The 17,725-nt window shown below is 40.1% G+C and overlaps 1 protein-coding gene across 6 annotated transcripts in view; it reads left to right on the top strand.

Moving 5' to 3' along the window:
* Positions 1–17,725, top strand: part of LOC120734676 (FERM, ARHGEF and pleckstrin domain-containing protein 1-like) — a 67,427-nt gene that overhangs the window by 10,744 nt on the left and 38,958 nt on the right. The window lies entirely within an intron of this gene.

Below are 17,725 nucleotides of genomic sequence, written 5' to 3'. Positions count from 1 at the left end.
CCTCTTGCTAAACTGTCACTTTATTAACTGATACAAGCAGAAAAGAAGGGTAAAATATTAAACCATTTTTCCACAGTCCCCATGGAATTCATCACCAGTTTTTGCTCCATAGAGATGGTTCATTTTGTTCCATCCACCTTGAGTCTTATCTTCAATCTCCACTTCCTTGTGATACACAGGAAGTGGGACAGAAGCCAGCTTCCTGTCCGAGCACACCACACCTACAGACTCCTGTTTTGGCTTTGCAGACAGAGGCAGACTTTATTCTGTTTCTTTTTTTTTTTTTTTTTTACTACTTCCCAGCAGCTTCCGTTTTTCTAAACTCTAAGCCTGCTCCCCTTTTTATAAAAAGATTGCTGTTATGGCATGTATATGTAGTAGGCAGTCCTGCATTTGTCCTGTGTTTTCATTTTCTTCTTCTTTGCTTTTATTTAGCCTTAAGCCTCCCTCTTCTGTCATTTACTCAATCATAAACATACATAACTGTATATTACTGTAGCCAGTATTCACCCTGCTTCATAAATATTTGCATGTGTTTTGAATCTCCTTGTTAGCTTGAGTATGTCATGCGCGTCTACTTGTGCTCCCTGACTTCCTAATGTTTTTTTTTTTTTAATTTTTTTTTTTAAAGGCGTCCTGTGAGAGGCGGCACAGGCAGCAGTTTTAATCACATTGCTGCTGCTGTGGTACTGTGGTATGTCATCTCGGGGTGGGCGTATCCTCGAATTTCAGAATTAATGTCTGCTGCAGGCTGACACAGAGTTTGGTTTCAAGCCTTCCTTGGTGATTTGCGTGCCTTTAAAAAAAAAAAAAACAGCTGCTGTATTTTCAGCTTCAGATTTAGGGAGTCTTTGTGATGATAATCAAGAGAGAATCCAGAAAGAATCACCGTCTCAGCTGGCTTCTCGAACATTCAGAGCTGCGGGTCTGTGGGGCTGTAATTGGTCCTCATGAAATGGCCAAGAATGCATGCGGTTGTTGGAGTGAAAGTGCCTCAGGATGTGTTTGAGTGGATGATTGGACAGTTTGACAGTGGCCTGGGATCTGGTGTCTGTGTGAGGGGATGTCATCTGCGTGTGAATACTACTAAATTGATGTCTCCACAAACTGATGTTCTCCACAAAGCAGCAGCCCTCTTCATATCAGGGAGCTCTTTTCTCTATCTATTTCTGTCCTCAACTCCTTTCACAGCCTCTCACACACGTATGAGTTGGTCTGTCTCTCTGGAACCTGTTTCAGCTTCACTCTTTACACCACAGGAGAGCAGAAGTATCAGGTGAAAACGGCAGCATGAAACTAAAATAGTAATATTTTTTTATGTATTTATTTATTTTTATTTTTCGTTGCTGTTTTAAAAGCCAAATGTAATAAAAGATGAACTAGAAGGAGAGAAGCGAGAACAGAGCAGAGAAACATGGAACATGGAAAGTGAACCAACCAAATTAATGACAGTTGTTTTCAGTGCTTCTTACAAATTTGGTGAAATAATGGGGACATTGTCTATTGAGCCTGACTCACCTAATCTGTTTTTTCCTGTTACAATAGCCTCCAGTGTATTTGTGCAGTAGGTGCAGTCTAATGTGTGAATCAGGAGATAAGCCTGCAGCTTTCACTAGCATTGGCACTTGACTGGGCATTTTTTCACTGCAGTGGAGGTAAAGTAGAAGGGTATCTCATTAACCACCTTGTTATCAGCAAACCTCAGGCTGCTGCAGGAGAGGGGCAATAAATTTTAAAAATACATTTTATTTTAGTATTATTTTTTTTAACACCTGAAGAACAATGCAGACATACCATAGTGTTGTTGTAATGTTGACTAAAGCTTTTTGGGGTTGATTTCTTGAATTTGTTCTTTGTTTTAAACCACTTTTGAGACCAATTACAAGGAAATGAAGATATTTCTCCAAAATCAAGGGATAGTTAGGAGTGCACATTAATTCAGCCTGTTTAAACAAGTCTTCTGCAGGCTGAAATGCCAAACCTGCACTCAAAGCAAATCTGATTTTTGCATACTAAATGAAAATAGATCCTGTGCAGTGTTTTCATATAGACAAGTTTCAGCTAAAAGGTTGTGTTTAGAGGACATAGTGCTTCTGTCTGTTTTCTGGGCTTCAAACAGCAGTTGCTCCAGTACTATGTTTACAATATAAAAAGCACTATCTGCAGCACATGTAGCAGAGTAGCATCACAGCTGCGCTGATTGCAGTCACGCTCTATAATCAGTCTTCCTGAAGAAATATGGATTTGGTTAATGTGCAGTCTCAAGCTTATCATAAAATGTGCATTTACAAGAACCACAATAATGATTATATTTTTAGCAGTCTTGGCTAGCTATTAATTGGAAGGCTAACTGTATGGGCCTATCACTTTCTTCAGTTTGAAGCTGCACATATTAAGAAGCTTTGCACATGTTTTGATCAATATTAGCAGTAGCTTTTTGCATCAGTTAAAACAGTAGAGCACAAATTATTCATTTAACAGGGATCTGTCACATGAAGGTGACTCGAGGCATTTGGCTGTGTCGACCCTTTGTTCCCTAGCTGGTTTCACTTCCACTAAGATAAATGCCTGATTCATCCAGTTACATCAAAGCGGTTTAGTCGTTAACTATCTTGCAATCTACACAAATTGTGTGGCACAGAGAATTATGAGGAAAAACATGACCAGTTGCAGGAATGTTTCACTTTATTGCAATAGTAGACGTTGTAAGCAGTGTAGGAAACTTTCTGTTTGTATAAAATCTCAACAAAGCGCAAATATGTATCAGAGTTTTGATGCTGTTGCTTGTTATTGCGGCCAAGGCAAGCAAGAAAGAATGGCTGATGATGACCTCACTGCTCTATATTTCCTGCAGCATCCAAGGACAACTTCCCCTCTGAGTGGTTTTGCCATAGCAGTGTTGGCAAACCACAAATTCTGAGTTTTCCTTCTTTGTTGATTCTTACCTTAACATCAGTCTTAGGCTTGAGTTAGCCTTTTTGTAAGATGTATAATTCTTTTAGCTTTAATCAGTCTAACCCGCATTAGAGTAATATAAGAACAAAATTCAGACTGGTTTAATCCCACAGGCCGCATCTTTTTGTGAAGCCGACCCCAGAATTTTGTTCTACAGACCAGGACAAATAAATTGGTTTGTCATGGAAAATAAATTTAGGACTTCAGTCATGGGGAAGATTTATAGTGTATGTACAGCAGGGGTCAACAAAAAACCCCACTGAAAATTGACTGCTGTGACATCTTTATTTTATAAACACACATTTCTAAGATCAGAGCCACGTTCTTAATATGAGCCTCTCTGTCTTTCATGCTCAACTGTCTGTGATTCCTATGATATTTCTGGTGTTCATGAAACTGTATCCTCAGGCTTTCGGTCTGGAGTCTGTTCAGGACCATGAACAGACTCTGTCTCTCAGATTTCCCGTGAGAGCTAATGTCGAATCCATTAGATCCAAAGAAGACCTTGCAGAGTTTTTAACTGCACTCTGCTGTTCAGAGGCAAAGAGATGAAATTTCATTAAAAACTTGTCCTGAAATCAGGACAGACTAGGCAGATCATCTTGTGCGTTCAGCACTTTGTTTACTGATAGTTAACATTTTATTATTTATATCTATCAGCCTTTTTCTTTGAGCTGATCTTTGGAAATGTATATTATTTGAGTGTACACCACATTAATAAAACATCATGACATGACATGACGTAGGCACACACTGCATTAGTGACCACTGAGGCTACACACACACACACGCACACACACAGAGGCACAGACACACTCAGTCTTCATTATTAATGTGTAAAAGAGGCAGAGATGGAGGTAGTGGTAGAGGTCACGCCCAGCTGGTTAATAATTAAAGGTAGGCAGGATGTGCGTGCATGTGTGTGTCTGTGTTTTTGTTTGCATACATGCTGAATGGAGCATAAACTAACAGTATAGCTTTCAACACAGACAATTTCAAGCATGCACAAAGGTTTAAACTTTTGACCTACTCCTCTGATTGTTTTCTTGCATGGCATTATCAGACTTTGCCGTGCGACTCACAAGTAAAACCGTTTCACATTCTCAACAGGCCACAGCATCCGTTATTAAGGGAAGCAAAATAACCTACATACCAAAATCTGCAATAGCAACGATAATCAATAAGACCAGTGTATTACTCGTTATTTTGTGTTTTTCCTTTTTTTTTTTTTTTTTTTTTTTTAGTAAGGTCAGCTTTGACCTTGGGTGCTAACAACGAAGGTCAAGGTCAAGGTGCTTAGCCAACCTAAGTACTCATGTCCCCCGAAGGTTAGTAAGTTGTTTTAAAGTCTGAAGACGATACAAAAAAATTGTGGGTAATTGAAAGTTTTCACAGATTTTTCACATTTGGTGTGACCTGATTTTCACCTAATTAAAACAGTTCGAGCTACCATCACACAAAATTTAAAAATGATATGTGGATGCTAGACTGCTAACAAACACATAAACAAACATAGTAGATTACATACTCCCTTCCTTTGGAGGGAGAAAATTTTATTAATTTTAAAGTATACTACCACCTTAAAGGATGCTATAGAAGCATTGCATTTATCTTACTAATGAGCTTTTCTTTTGAACAAAAATTCAGCCCGTCCATTCCTGTGCACCACAGGACTCTATTGTTGTCTGAAAAACACATTATTTTCATTTCTTTTTTTCACATTTCAGTCCCACCTACAACAGCCTGCTGATGGAAATGACCACCGGAACACCGTTATTAATCCATAGCTCAAAATAATCCCCAACAAATGCTCTGTTTGTTCTTCCTCACGTACCAGTTTCCTCCCAGTTTCCAAACCCCACAAAGGCCAGTTTAGCCTCATAGATTGAATTTATATCTCTGTTCATTATAAACAGCCAGGTTCGGGGAAACTCAGGTGTGCACTGTAATGGAAGATTAAGAGGGTGAGGTATGGTGATGCTTTTCGAGCTCCCAAGGAACTGGTACAGCAGGCTTAACCTGAACAGGTTATTTTCAGAGTTAAAGATTAACACCAACTGTTAAAAGGTGCTTTTTTTTCTTCTTTTTTTTTTCTTCCTGAAAATTTCTCCTGAGTCACAGATTACAGATTATTGGTATTAATCAATAAAATTGTTTAGTAATGCTAAAAGGATTTCCACATATTCTTTTAGTAGGGGACAGTTTGAGTCCAGTTTTCTTAAAATCACATTTAAGGGCTCTAATGTCAGCTGTCACGTTAGACATAAACCATATTCAGAGTGGTAAGTAGGCACATTTACTTATAGATTTAAAAGACTAAATGGCCTGTAATTGTATAGCACTTTATTAGTCCCTAAGGACCCCAATAACATAGATGGTAAGATGGTACTTTCTCGGCTTGCCTAGAGTCTGTGACTTTTATGTTACCGCACTTAGACGTATGAAGAAAACCTGGGTTAATAAAGAAAACTGCTGACCACTGATTGGTATGTTAGGTCGGTCCATCTTGTTCTGTCTCTAGGTCAGTCCCTCATCATCATCATCATCGTCTTCGTCTTCGTCTTCTTCCTCTTCTTCGCCAGCTTGCACAAACAAAGCCTGACTATATTGAAGGGCACCTCTCAGGAATGTTGACAGACAGAAAGCTACTAAAATGTGGGACAAATAAATTATACTTTTTATAAGATGTGCGAGTAGGTGAGGCTCCCAAAGTACTAAAGAAAAAAACTGTTTTATTCTGTGAAAATGACAGAAAGTCCTCATCACAGTTGTGTGTGTGTATATAGTATGCTTTTCTTTCTTTCTTTTCAGCCTATTGTTTTGTACATTTAGCTACAGTTTGGACATATCTTACTCCCTTGGGGTCCTCGATGATGGCACCTGCAGCTGGTCCCTTTATTTGCCAGACATCTGCAGTGCTTTCACACTTGAGCTCTCTGCATTATGTTGAAAAATATGAGGTCTATCTCTGTTATGCCTGTCCCCTGTGGACCCACCCTCACTAAGAAATATCATTGGCTCATATGATGCCTTTAATGCCTCAGGTGGTTAAGACCTACACATATGGAGCCACATGTGGCCTCCTGGAGCTTTCACTCCTACATCCCATTTGAGTCCATCTCAGACGATTTAATAGGGAGTTTGCATTATTCCTGTTACCTGTTGATTAGTGGTTTCTGTTTGCCTGTATTGTCTTGTCTAGCATGATGCTTGCTTGAACTTAATCCCTGTAAGTATTTCCAGTATAGCCACATTAAACCAGACTTTAGGTTTCTTTATTAACGATGGCATGAATGAGAGGATGGTGGAGTATTTTGAGCGTGCTCTGTCGCAATATGCAGTCTATAAAGGTTTTTGTTGCATGATTGGATTGTGGCTTTATGATCTGTGTCAGCTCCTGACCTTATGTGAGTGTTTGTTTTTTGTCTAAAAAGAGAGCTGGGGAAAGATACAGGACTCTGGGGGGGATGGTTATGAGGATTAGGATGATGGAAAAATAGACCACATAATTTGATAGACTAGCAGTCCCCCAAGGCCTGTGATAAATGAGCTACAAGTCCCCCGCCAAATTATGCAGGAACGCACACAGACTCACTCCTTAGCTCCAGAGTGAAGCTGTTGACATTTCAAATGGATGGCCTTTGTTTTGTTAGTGTCCACTGTCTTGGAATTGAAAGAGTCATGTGAAAGGAGCCAGTATAAAAGGACAGATCTTAAAAGGCAGAACGAACAAGAAAATTACTTAAAATGACAGTGACACTGTGGCAAGTTGAATTTTCCCTGTTACTGGTTTGGATGCATGTATCATAATCATTTTAAATGGGGCCTATTATTTGATTTCCAGCTCCATTATTTTATTATTGGACTCTAGTGGAGTCATTTTGCATCATTCACAGTTTAAATGATCCTTATTCATCTTGTGCTGGACCTTGGTGCAGCTCCTCAGTTCATCCACTGTCTGAAAGAAAGTTTCTTCTGATTGGCTGCCAGTCAGTTACAGAATTACTGACCAGCATGTGGGTGGGGCTTCTGTGCTTTAGTTGACCATATTAAGGATATCCTCTTTTTTTGACATCATACATGTACAAGAGTAGAAAAAACTGCCTGTTACCAAGTGTTTAGAGCAGTCTGAGGCCTGAGCTTTAGACCCACAGGAATTATTGTTGCATTTCCTGATCTTAAAATGACATTCCACTACTGTAACAGGTCCACTTTAAGGACACTGCTTTGGTATCATGTGGCCAAAAACCTTAAAAATCCTGACCTTGCTACTCAGCTAAGAACATCTTTGTGGATTGATTGTGGTTCTTCCCTCCTCAATAACAGGAATGACTGCCTCATTGTTGCACTTCCAGCACGCAGACCTTGGCTATTTGGCCTAAGAAGAGGAAATTCGTTTTAATGTAGCCTTCCTTTAGTGCATTACTATTCAGAGAACCAGACAGTTAAAATATTGTGCAGTGCCAGATATTTTTAAACTCTGGGTTGCCCAGCGGCATTTTTTTTTTTTTTTTTGTTTTTTTTTTTAAATTTCATTTTTAATTTAATTTTTTTTATTTGTGTGGATCTGTATGTCTTCTTCTGCACTGTTTTACCCCAAAGCACATTTTAACTCTGCTAAAATTCATTTAGAGAGAGAGAGGGAGAGAGTGATAAGAGATGAGAAAATGGGTTTTAGAATTTGGAGCCAAACTCTACTCATGTGTCTTTATGTCTTTTAAAGTTGGCAGATCTTCTGGCAGTAGTTTAAATGTGTAGGTGAAACCAAAGTAAGGTAATGGTTAAAGACGGTTCTTCTCTTCTCTTCTCAATAATCTCTTTCTTTCTGGCTTTTTTGGAGCACTTACAGAAATAACTGTACCTTTGGCAGGTCTCATTCGTCATTATAGACAGAAACGTGTGCGTGGGTGTGTGCGCGCATGTGTGTGTGTGTGTGTCGCTAGTCCTTGCCTAATCTACCATTGTAACATATTAAATCTATAATGATACTGGTTTCCTGGGCCACCCTAAACCATGTTTTATGGACTTACTATTTGACTTCACGGGCATATGCGCACGTGTGCATGCTACCACCCACCCTGTGGTTCAGTCGCCTAAAATTGACAGTAAAATAATAAAAGTAAATATTTGATTAGATTTGGGGTTGTGATATTCTCCTTTTAATGACTATGGCACAGATGGGAGCAAGAAATGAATTTGATTAAATAATATCATGACCACAGTGGTACATGGATTAGCATTATGTGTGATGTGTAGCCCTGAAATTGACCATCGACTCCACTCTTTCTCTGCATCGTCTAGTTTCCAAAAACTGAAATAAATGCAATCAGATTTTGACGGGGCAATATGAAAGATGTTGTGGTAGTGCCTGTGAAAGCTACTGAAGCAACTTGCATCATGATGTACACATATCTATGTCAATACTGTCTCAAATGGTACTTGCCTGCAATATCATTAGCTATCTAACATGCCTGATAAGGTGTGCCAGCATGGCCTCCATCATCAAAATGTGAAGGTGTGGCAAGAGAGGGAGTCTAAAAAAGGCTAAAAAAGAAACCTGTAGCCTGCAGGCTTGTTTCATCTTGTTTGATAAGAAGAAATCAAGCAGAATCAAAGAGTGCACACAAGTAAAATATCCCTGGGCAGTACTTCTTCTCATATTGAGCTGACACTGCCATGACTCACAATCCCATCTCGAGGTACCAAGTGTTGTTATATGATGATAAAGGCAGATGTCAGCTTGACAGCATGGTAACTTCTGAGACTGTGTAAGCCCCGGATAGCATGTTAAATGTTAAATTTCATTACAGCACAGTTAGAAATCAAGTGAAAAAGTATGTCTTGTTTGGAAGTGTTACCAAGAGAAAGCCTTTTCTCTCCACAAAGAACATGACAGGATGTGTGGTGGGGAAGGGGTGATGATTTGGGCTTGTTTGGCAATGACAGACACTGGGCACCTTGCAGCTATTAAGTTGACCATGAACTCCTCTGTATACTAAAGTATTCTAGAAGCAAATGTGAGGCCATTAGTCCAACACCTAAAAATTGGCCCAAACTGGGTCATGTACCAGCACAGTGATTCTAAATTAATCAACCAAATGCATAGACATCTACAACAAGAGTTTCTTCACATTCTTTTTGTAATTTAGGTTAATTTGTAATATAATATTTGTAATTTAATTAAAAATTTTACCAAGTGCTCATTTTTAAGGAGGTAAACTATTGCTGTCTTGAAATATTAGCATGCCGTGACTTTTTTTTTTTTTCTACATCCAGTGCTCTGATGGTCTATGGCTAATTGTAGCAGAAAATGGCTCATATGATCTTCACTCAAGTTATTTAGAAAATGGTTTACACTTAATCATAATAAGTATTTCTAAAATTTTCAGGCTGTATCAGGAAATCAGTGAGCTTAACTTGAACATGTTAGCTCTGCAGTTGGCTGCAATTGATATATTGAACTGTTCAACACTCTTTGATTGAAATTAGAAATATGAAGTTCCCACTCTAGCGGACAACTTATCTGGTGTGCGTTTTATTTTATTTTTTATTTTTTTGACAGCGCATCTGCACCTGCGGACCACTTATGTGCACCTAAAAAGCTAACCAAATCAGGGCTTAGCAGAAGGTTAGGATACATATAAAGTGTGAATCTAATACAAATGCATGAGTCTTTTCTGCAATCCACATGAAGTGACCCAAGCTGGGGGAAAATATGGATGCAGCATGCTAGCATGAGTCTCCAACCGAGGAACTGTGCTGTATTATGTAATGGCTGGCATTCACTGTCTCATTCCTGTGGTCAGAGATCTCAAAAAGGGACTTCTGACTGTGGACTGACTTTCCTTTCAGCTTCTTCTTTCTTTCTTTAGCTGTCCCCAGTGTTTAACCAGCTAGGAGAGCAAATGCAGAGAGAGGATCAGTGATGATTCATCTTTTTACAGATGTAAAAAGGTGATAAGATTGTATGTCGACAGTTCTCCCTCTGCTTTCCAGACATTCAGCTTCCGACTTGAGCAAGTAGCTTTGGTAGAACCATGCATTGTGTTATGTTGCTATTAAGGTGGGCTTGTGCACGTGGAGCCACGTGGAAGCATTTAAAACTGCTGAGTTCAAAGAGAGGCCCACAGACGAAGCTGCCCTTGAGCAATGAAGGAGGAAACGAGTGTGTGAGCGGCATAGACTCTTTCTGGTGCAGAGACGATCACTGAGAGCTTGTTTCTGAAAGGCAGCGGGATGGGGGTAGAAGGGAAGTAAACAGGGCCCCACTGGGGGACGGAAAGGAGACGTGGTGCTGCACTCACTGTGAGAGACTGCAGCACTGGGAGAGAGAAAGACGAATACAGGCCCACATCCGTCTCCCACAGAAGCCTTTCGCATTACGCCGACAGCCTCTGAATGAGCAAACACTTTCCTGCACTGCTTGGCTGCAAACGATATCCCCCTTTTTTTTTGGTAATTGGAGTAAATGAAGTCCCCCCGTGATGCACTACTAAAGCCAGTGATGGAAGAGCTGGGCCCCATTTAGGGTAATCACTGCACCCCCCTGCTTCACTGCTGTACAAAACCACCAATTTAGTAGTTTTCCTGGATTGTTTGGAGCAGCCTGCCGTGGCCACTGAGGTGGGCTTGTGGTGAAGTTTTCACTGCTGGTTTTACAAGTTTGTCTGGTCATTTTATGTTGCAAAATGGGAGATGAATTATATCCTGTATTTGACGGGGGTTGTGGCATTTTTGATGCTGTAAAAAGTAGCTCCAGTTTGGCATGGTAACACCAGCTGCTAGAAAAAGAAAACACTGGTAGGATTATTGCCAGCAGCTGGCTGACTGGAGGGATGCCAAAACCGATTTGTGGACCTTTTGTTTTATTTGGAAAAATGACTCTGGATGAGATTCTAGAAGGTGTTAGGGGTGACACGTGTTGTTGTTGGACACAGGAGTTTGCTTCAGGGTCTGATTTAATCAGCCACCAGTCCTGTTTTTCCAAACACAGGAAAAATACAACCTCACATGATGAAGCACAAGTAAAAAAAGTCAGATGTAACTGAACTGAACAAGCTAGACAGGTTTATATGTGTAGACTTATTAGACTATGGGGCTTCTTGTTCTGGCTGTCTATGCTGCTGTAAATCATCACTCAATGATTGAGGGGAATAGTTAACTTGAGTTGAGGTGTCCCCTTGGTGTAGGTCATTAAAAAGTCACCAGTAAGGTAGATTGTGTTGGGGAAGGAGGTTCTGTATTTCAGAGAATAAAACAAGACCCCAGAAAGCAGATCTTGTGGCCAGTTGTCCATAATAAGGGAGCTAAAACTGACTCACAGTGTTTTTTTACAGATAACTTCTCTGTTTGCAGAGTGAAATGTGTGCTGGAGCTAAGTGATTCCTCAGTATTACATTCTGGCATGCCGAGAGTTTAGCCTGGAGCTAAAACTCTTCAGTGTCAGCTTCAATATCCTAAATCAGACTTCTCCCCCCTTGCTAAGTGTTAACCATGGCTCCTCATTAAACCTTTCTAAGGCCACAAACCTGCCTCTCTCAATCTCTGTCACAGACCTGGACCAAACCCTGTAACTTCCAGTCCTGAGTCCTTGGACATTATTGTGTGTGTGTGTGTGGACTGGGATGTCTTAAAGTGTTGTGAAGGGTTGCCTAATCTCTTTCCTTGCACCCTCCTCGTCTCTGTTGGGACGTTTTCCAGAAGCCTCTGAGGAATTCAATTGCGTCTCCCCTGCTGGGTCCCTGAGCTTCGAGACGTTTGTTTTCTCTGAGAAACTCTGAGAGGAATGTGGCTTGAAATGTGGGGATCGGAGAGTAAAATACGTAGTTGTGGTTTTTACCTCATGCCATCCTTGCTCGCCTTTTCTGTCACTGCTCTCAACCAAGCCATTTTGTCATGTTGAAGTCTCATCATTTGTGCTACGTTTTGTGCAACGTCTGTTATATTTAAACACAAAATTATGAAAGCACTGCTTTTTTTTTTTTTTTTTTTTTTTTTTTTTTTTTTTTTTTTTACGCCTGTAGCCGGAAATATCAAACTTTGTATCCCTGGGCGATTCATCTCATTGGCTTTGACTGTGATGGATTTGTTTGATTGAAGTGCTTTTTTTCCTTTGTTTTCAAATGGATTTAGTGAGCTTTTTGGGGATTTTTATTATATTTGTTGAGTTTTTGTAATATTGCTGTGCTTTAATAGTGTTTGCAGTGTGGATGCTCATACCACTGCACAAATGTATTTACCACAGGCCTCCGTTAATTATTCTGGTGGGTTTCCACACCCTTTTATTCCTTGTAAATCAGATTTTTTAGCTATATATGCATGCAAGCGTACACACACACACACACACACACACACACACACACACACACACACACACACACACAGACACACACACACAGACACACACAGACACACACACACAGACACACACACACACACACACACACACACACTGGATGAAGATTGCAGAGAGCTCAACAACCCCAGTTGTAATGATGCTTTTGCCTTGAGAAAAAAATAATAGCATTGATTTATTTTTGCCATCTTTGCTTTTTAACTTTGTCTTCTGGGGTAATCAAACTTTGAGTTTTGAAGCTACTATTGATGTTAACAAGAAGAAAATGTACCCTTTTGTTTTCAAGCTTTAATTTATGTGCACACTGAAAGATGGCCACCATTACAAGTGTGCAAAAATGCGTATTTTAGTTAGTTCTTTTAGCAGTAGATCCATAGATTGAAAGGTTGGGCAGATTCTTCAGCAATAAGTGTTTTTATCCTGTGAGGTCTACCCCAGATTATGGTTTGTTTTTGTTTTTTTTTTTGTTTGTTTGTTTTCTGTTTCACAACATGGACATATTCACCATCATCTATTGTTGTGAAGTCTTGTGTCTTGATTATTTCCACGTGGGGTTTTCGGAGCTAGAAAGTGACCATATTTTGGACTGGTATGTGGAATGTAAATTTCTCTGGTAATATAAGCTAGCTTGGTTAGCAATGTACACCCACAGACGTCACAGATAAATGGAATAAAATTCCATCCATGCAACTTTTTTTTTTTTTTTTTTTTTGCCACCTATCTGAGTCCAGATCATAAGAAAAACAACCTAAGAAGAGACGTTCAGACCTGCCTCTACCCATCCACCTCATCCACCACTTCTGGGATGACTGAAGTGTTCCCAAGCCAGGCAAAAGATTTGATCTCTCCAGCTATTCTTCAGTCTACCCCAGGGCCTCCTCCCAGTCTGAAACGCCTCACGTAGGAGGTCAAAAGTGGGGTTTTTGGGTTGTTTTGGTTTTTTTTTTCCACAAAGTTTTCAAACAGTTGCAACATCTCCCCTTTGTATATCTGTATATCTCTGAGTTTCTTTGCTAAAATATCATAAAGCCTCCATTAGCTCCTTTCAGTGTAGCGGACCAGCAGCTTTACTCTGAGCCCCTCCCAAATGACTGAGCTGGTAGCCACAGCAGATGGTAGCAAAGTAGACCAACTAGTAAATCAACATGTTTACTTTTACACTCAACTCAATGTTCTGGTATGTTGTGGGGAAAAATGTCAGCATTACTACAGGTGTTTCACCCTCCCCTGACATGTGAACAAGACAGCAACATACTTAAACTCCTCCACTGGGGGCAGCAAGTCGTTCTCAACCCAGTAGTGGACTCTGCCCATTTCACTCTGAGAACAATACCCTCAGACACAGAAGTGCTAATTTCCATTGACTGATTTACATTTACCAAAAAAAATAAGTTTGTGCTTCTTGGGTTGTCTGTTAGAACACTTTGCATAACAACACAAACATGGTCGAGAAGTCTATTCACTTCGCCACAACCACTCATATAACAGGCTAGTTATATCAAATTTCTTGTATGAGGGACACAGGCTGTAAACCTGCTTACTTCCACTCTACAATTGGAGTGTATGAGGACTGACTAATACACATTTGCAAATAGCATCATTTTCCAGGCCAATATCTGTATCATAACTGCTCTTTCCAATTAAATTGTGTTATGACTATGGGACTCTTTGAATAAAAACACAGTAATGTTAGTTAGCTTGTTTCTATGTTATCATTGAGTTTCTTTGTGGTGCTCCGGAGGATTTTAAGAAGCAGCCCCATTGCAAGATTTAAAGACCTCATTATTGCACAAGGCGTAACACAAATGAACCAACTGCCATACTACGCAAGAAACTAATTGCTTTTTCTTAATGGTACAGCATTGTGCATGTTATTTCCCTCTGCTGTTCAATTTAATTGTCTGCCTTAAGTGTGTTGTGATCCTCAAAACACACACACACACAAACATTAATAGTGCATAAAGAGACAAAGCCATGTCTTCCTAGTAGCCCTGTAGGCATTTTCATCAACCCCTCAGCAGGGTTGTTGCCAGTTTAATTACCCGCAGTGCATTATTGTTACTAGTGACAATGCAGGCAGGTATTCAGCAACATGCTGTTTAATGTGTGTGTGTGTGTGTGTGTGGAACCAGAGTCCTTTCCCTTCTGGCCATGATGAAGCACTGGCTGTGACATCTTTCCAGTAGGTTGAGCTACTGATCGTGTGCTGTGGGCAGAGACTGTGCACAACTGGATGTGAAATATGATATATGGAAACTAAATGCTGATACCTGCCATGCAACTGAAAAATTAAACTGAGTACCTTCCAGGTGTAGCTAAAAGGGAGATTTACTTTAGGCATAGCAGTGTAGCAAGAGCTTTAGTGCATCATGTTAAAAATTGACTACCAAGCCTGTGCACTATATTACACATCTGTGTCATTGAAGATAAAATAAAAAATTATGGTTCCAGGAACATTCTGAGGGAATAAAATCAGAATTTCTAAGCTTAAAAATAAATTGAATGTGCTAAAATTATAAGAGAAAACTCTAAGTAGGAAAAAAAAACCTGTGGTTTTTGTCAAGGAACTACATCATTTCACTTTGCAAGGTTGGATCAACCTTGTCATACCACCTTATCAATTTGTGCTTCAATTTGCAATTTGCAAGAAGGACATGCTCAGGAAGACTAGAAAAACACAGCATATAACACTTTCTTTTACACCTCCACCCTTGCATCTTCAATTGTTATTCCTGCTTAATGGTGAGCACCAAGCCTCAGAGCATCAGGTTCTTGATTCAAGCCTCCCGATGGTCCCAGAACTTCCTATGTGACCAACCTCTGATCATTAAGCAAAAATATGTATCCCCTGACTGGTATGAGAGTGCTTCCTGGAAGTTGCTGACTGCCACAGGCAAATACTGGTTGCTCCCAAAACCTCCCTGTCATTGCCTTATTCACTATCAGACTGCATCAATGACAGTAACTTGTCATAAACGCACAACTTTTACTCTCTGAGCTGTAGTAAAGAATACCCAATATGTTGGCACATTGTGTGAAGTAAATGGACACAAAAAGGGCGGTGGGCAGTATGACAACTCGTGTAACTATGTAATTATTGGAACCCTATTCTTTGTCCCTTCCCAAAATGTGCACAGGCCACTAAACATTACATTATCTGGAGCCTTGGGGAACAAACCCAGTCTCATTTGTAATGGTCCCAATAGCTGGTCGGGGGATGGGTTGGACAAAATGCTGGCATGCATACTGGTAGAGAAAGACAGTGTGCAAATAAACACTTTTGGATTCAAACTTCCCTTGAGCATTGGAGTAATTTCTGTGCATGTGCTGTGCTGCATGTTGCTGTAACTCGATCTCTGTTCTCTGTTGTTTCTTTCTTTCTTTTTGGTCCACTGATGTGCAGTGAGCAGCATGCTCTCTGGTACGAAGCCTCTGGAGTTTCATGATAACACCATGAAGAAAAATAAAAAAACATACACAGATCATTGCTCAAATATCTGCATGGTATTTGTACTCTGAGCCAGAAAGGAATGTTAGTTGAGGTTCAGGTAATTCTCTCGCACTCTCTATGGGATTTGTCCTTTTTTTCCCCTCCCTCTGTCATTTTCTTTTCTTTTCCCTAAAAAAGCTGCTTTTAGAGTAAATTTCACACGAGTACGAGCACGGTTTTTCTCGTTTACCTTTAAAAGCACATAGCTAGATAGATCCCTGCTGGTAATTCATAGCAGGGGCCTGAAGGAAGAAACTGAACAGCTTTGAGGTGTGTTTTGTTTTGTTTTTTCTTTTTTTCTTCCTGGTCTTTCCCCCTGCAAAGCTCTTATCATCACTCTCACCCATCTGGTTTTCATCCCTGTTAACATTAGTCAGACTGCTTCAGACCAGACTAAGACTACATAGAAGAGGAACTTTCAAACATTCCCGTAATTTATGACAGTTTGCCCTGAGACTTTTTCATTAGTTTCGTGCATATGTGCAATTATGACCTGGATAATGGGAAATCTTCATTTTTAATTTCCGGAAAGTTATAAAATGAGTTATAAAATGCTATAAATTCCCTTGGCAAGTGTAAATTTAAACCTTCTAAGTAAAGCAGTTGTTCTGCAGACATTACAATTTATCACAGCCAAACAAAACCTGTGTCCATACATTGTTTCTTTCTTTTTTTTCCCCCCTAGGTTTCATAGGTCATTTGCATCCGTGGCGCTGTGGGATTCTCTGTAAACCCTCAGCACGCCATGGCAGATGGTCAGAATATTTGCCTTGGCCGTGTGTTGCAGGGTATTTTGGGGAGAAAAAAAGCTGAAAGAGAGAGTGAAGGGAAAACTGGACGATAAATAATAAAATCAGCTGGTTTAATGTCTCATAGACTTTCTTTATTGTAAATGAAAGGCTAACTTTAGATTTTAGAGGATCGGGCAGAGAGATACGCATTGGACAGTTAGCTAAAGTCATATTTTAAGCCCTTGGTTATTGGTAACTGGCTGGAGTTGTTAAATTGAGTTGTTTGGGGTTTGGTTGTTTGTTTGCTTGGCTAATTTAGTGATCTGCATCCTTTCTTTGTTCTTTGACTTGCTCCAGGGAACAATAATTTATGCTTTCTTATTAACTTTTAACCTCTAACACAAAGAGAGCTTCAGCCAAGGAGAGACAGTAAAAATAAAAGGAGAGTAAAATTGCACAGAAAAAAAATCTGGCGAAATGTATAGAGGTCTTCTCAGCTATTGGCCTCAAGGGGCTAAAGGACGACTGGATAGGAGAAAAGCGAGCAATTACTTTGATATACCACAGCCCAGTTTAGCCAGACTCTGACCTTGTGGCATGAGAGGAGTCTTGGTTTAAATGCAGCGAGGGAGTGGGAGAGGAAGTGCATTTTAGCTGGCTGATGACTTTGCTGGGTTACAGTGAGGGTGTCTTTTTGGCTGGAAGGCGCACAGACAGGCCTGCTTATTGGCAAGTGTTCCTGATAGGCAGAGAGCCTAACTGAAGTCTGGACACTAGAGAGGCGCTGGAGCGACTCCAGAGGAAATCCAAAAGACACAGAAATAAGTTCCAAGTCCAAGCAACTTTTTTAAAGTTCAAACTACCAAGTTGTAAGTGCCTGCCTTTGGGTTTCAGGTACTTCTTGCTGACTCTAGCCTTGTTTATACTCCTTCACTGAATGGGATTCATCACAATCATCCTGCAAGCAGACCATAATGGATATTTTTATGCTCGGGTGTGACACGCAACCCCCTAACACACATCTTTTATTTTTTATATTTTCTAAGGGGCGGCTCTATAATTTGTGTGTAGTTTGCTGCACAAAAAAAGAGCCTGAGTCATCTAAAGAAAGGTAAACAGAAAGAGGAAGCAGTCGGCACACAGCTGCAGACAGGCCTCTGTGTTTCATTGACCTTTTCTCGTGACACACACTTG

The sequence above is a fragment of the Simochromis diagramma genome, unplaced genomic scaffold (genome assembly GCF_900408965.1).
Source record: "Simochromis diagramma unplaced genomic scaffold, fSimDia1.1 OVJJ01000411.1, whole genome shotgun sequence".
In the NCBI taxonomy this organism is placed as follows: Eukaryota; Metazoa; Chordata; class Actinopteri; order Cichliformes; family Cichlidae; genus Simochromis; species Simochromis diagramma.
The sequence above is the reverse complement of the archived record's forward strand: the minus strand, read 5'-3'. Positions and strand labels throughout refer to the sequence as shown.